The sequence below is a fragment of the Palaemon carinicauda genome, chromosome 17 (genome assembly GCF_036898095.1).
Source record: "Palaemon carinicauda isolate YSFRI2023 chromosome 17, ASM3689809v2, whole genome shotgun sequence".
In the NCBI taxonomy this organism is placed as follows: Eukaryota; Metazoa; Arthropoda; class Malacostraca; order Decapoda; family Palaemonidae; genus Palaemon; species Palaemon carinicauda.
The window spans coordinates 51821795-51825537 of record NC_090741.1 but is presented as its reverse complement, the minus strand read 5'-3'; positions in this window follow the sequence as shown (position 1 = coordinate 51825537).

Here is a 3743-nt window from a genome sequence, read left to right as displayed (position 1 = left end):
TCACTAATCCGCAGTGGCCATTGTGGTGATGAAAACTGGCCAGACCACAGACACTAATAAGAACATATCTGAGGACTTTGTCCGCAGTGGACTATAAACGGCTGCGTTTATTGTTGTCCTTTGATGTTGTCACGCTAGTTAAATGTATGAAACGAATCCAGCTAGAGAGGCACTCAGTAGAGAGCAGACCTCCGCCCCGGCAGCTTATTCTCGACCTTTTGCTCGACCTTAACCTTTGACCTTAACATGTATTAACTGGCGTGGATTTTCATACACTCATTTATAAACCAAGTTTTAAGTCTCTGTGACAACGATGTCCAAACTTATGACTGATTACGTGAATTTGACATTTTACTTGACCGTGACCTTGACCTTTGACCTTGACCCTCCAAAATTTAGTCACTTCCAACTTTTTACATAACAGACCCTTTTTAATTCCTACAAGTTTCATTACGATAAAATTGTGGCCAGGAAGCTGTTCATAAACAAACACACACACAAGCGAACACACAAACAGGGGTTAAAACATAACCTCCTTCCAACTCGTTAGGGGATGTATTAATCGGAAGTTTATTGAATGACACTCAAATATTAAATCAACAAATTAAATTATTGGAGTTCACTGATTTAACAGTACTATGTTAGTGAGAGTAATGTTTCTTTGCTCAACGCTTGACAGGAGGATAACTTACGACAAATTTAACAGCCTCATTTATCACATCTTTCAACAAACATAATAGTAGATTTATCAAGACGTACTGAAAAATTACCTGCTCGGTAAAATACCCCTCAACCTCCACTCCACCATTACCACCACAAAAGAAGCAATATAATAAATTACATCCATTTACTTTGCTTGGATATTTAGAAAGAAAATTTCTCAATAGGATTCTGAACAATCAAGGAATCTTAAGGCTGAGTCATCGAGAGAAATTGTCTTCAGAATTGTGTCTTCAACGATGACAATTCATCTTTCGTTATTCATCGTAGGATAAAAAAAAATAATTTAGAAAGTAGCGTTGTAAAAATCAACTAGTGAAAGATTTAGCTGAAGTTTCTCGGGAAGAAAATGTTTCAATTATTTGGAAATACTTGGCGCAGTGACTCTAGGTAAGTGTGTCTCTTTCCACGATTAAGATATAATCTCTTCAAATTATTATTTTCAATCTTCAATAAAAGGGATTTTCTTTTGTCCTTTTGGAATAGATGGAGGTCAATTTGGTCATTAGTAAACGTCTCTATTGACCTTTTCCCAACTGACCTAGTGCCGGGCTAAAATGTCCCAAATTCCAAAAATTCACTCAATTGTTTCTCTATTTGATTCGTCATAAAATTTTCCAAATTCCAAAAACTCATTCAAAAGTCTCTTGATTTTATTCGTCCTAAATGTCCCAAATCACAAAAAATCCATCCAATTATCTGTTGATTTGATTAGTCATAAAATGTCCCAAATTCCAAAAATGGATTCAATAGTCTTTCAATTATATTCGTCACAAAATACCTCAAATTCCAAAAATGGATCCAATTGTCTCTCGATTTGATTCGTCATAAAATGTTCCCAATTCCAAAAATCCATTCAATAGTCTCTCGATTTAATTCGTCATAAAATGCCCCAAATTCCAAAAATCCATTCAATAGTCTCTTGATTTTATTCGTCCTAAAATGTCTCAAATTCCAAAAATCCTTCCAAGTTTCTGTCGATTTGATTCATCATAAAATGTCCCAATTTCCAAAAATGGATCCAGTAGTCTCTGAATTTGATTCGTCACAGAATGTTCCAAATTCTAGAAATCCATCCAATAGTCTCTCGATTTGATTCGCCATAAAATGTTCCAAATTCGAAAATTCATTCAATAGCCTCTCTACTTACTTCATCATACTGATATATATTTTTCTCTGATAATAATATTCATTATTGTAGGGGACAGTGATCCTGGAACGCCAGATATTTCACTATCAATTAATCAATATCCATTATTAATTAGTACCTTTAATACTGTTATTCTTACAAATATATTTCGACAGTGGGTTAGTAAAAGTAACAATATCCATATATCGAATAGTTAGAAGTGATGATTAAATCAAAATGAGTTTGAGACAATTGAAGAAATTTCATCCTGAAAACTAATGCCTAGATTCTCTAAAATACTAGACAACACTACTAGGCACCATAGAGTTTTAAAGGTTTAAAGACCAATCATGAATGGCAGAAGCAAGGGACAGTGACATTGCCCTAGCAAGCGGACAATGGTCTAGAGACTAACCATATATCGTATGATCAGCACCCAAGCCCCATCTCCACCCAAACAAGAACCAGTGAGAGCCAGATAATGGCTGCTGATGACTCAGCAGATAGACCTATAGGCTCCTCCAAACACCCCATCCTTAGCTCACGGTTGTAGACACTAAAGAAACTAACGCGTTTGAGCGGGACTCAAACCCCAGTCTGGTGATTGCCAGACAGAGACGTTACTAATAAGGCCAGAACAAGCCCGGATATAAAGGAGGGGAATGAGTTACGTATAAACAGGAACCAAATTGAAAACTTACAGCAATCAGTGAAATTTCAAAAGTTCAAACTTGCAGCGAATATTTTTAGGCTGAACAGGCTGACATAAGTCTCCTTTTATAGTTTAAGTATAAAAGATCAATTTTAATGTTGTTACTGCTCTTAAAATATTTTATATGAATTATTCATTACTTCTCTTATAGTTTACTTATATCCTTACTTCCTTTTCTCACTGGGCTATTTTTCCCTGTTGGAACCCTTGGGCATGTAGCACCCTGCTTTTCCAGCTAGGGTTGCAGCTTGGCTGATAATAATAATAATAATTATAATAATAATAATAATAATAATAATAATAATAATAATAATGATAATAATGATAATAATAATCATAATAATAGGGTTGCAGCTTAGCTAATAATAATAATAATAATAATAATAATAATAATAATAATAATAATAATAATAACAGACATTAGGAATCTGTCACGAATTAAAAGTCTTTTGTGAATCTCAAATGATAAGAAAAGACTCAGAGCAATAAGGATATAAATCCAAAACGAACAGGGAAATTTCTCGAAATCAAGAAATTAAAAAATTTTAATTTTTTTTTTTAATTTCTCCATTATTCATTAGCATAAACTATAAAACTATAAACATAGGATTTCTTTCTAACAAGGTCTATGAAGAAGAAGCCATTTCTATGTTTAAACTAGAGGGACATTCAGTAGAACGCAGACCTCCTCTGCGGCAGGTTATTTCTCGACCTTTTGCGTGACCTTGACCTTGACCATTGACCTTAACATGCATCTATTAGTGTGGATTTTCATACACTCAAATATGAACCAAGTTTGAACTCTCTGTGACAACGATGTCCAAACTTATGGCTGGTTACGTGAATTGGACATTTTGCTTGGTCATGACCTTGACCTTTGACCTTGCCCTTCCAAATTTAATCATTTTAGGCTTTTTACATAACAGTTAATCCATGCAAGTTTTATTACACTACGATTAAAATTGTGGCTAGGAAGTTCTTCACAAACAAACACACAAATAAACACAAACAAGGGGTAAAACATAACCTCCTTCCAACTTCATTGGCGGAGGTAAGGAAGAAAACATAAGAAACGGAAACAGTTACATAACGGCTATAAATTCATACAACTTTACAAACAGGGGGTAAAACATAACCTCATTCCAACATCGTTGGCGGAGGTAAGGAAGAAACCATAAGAAA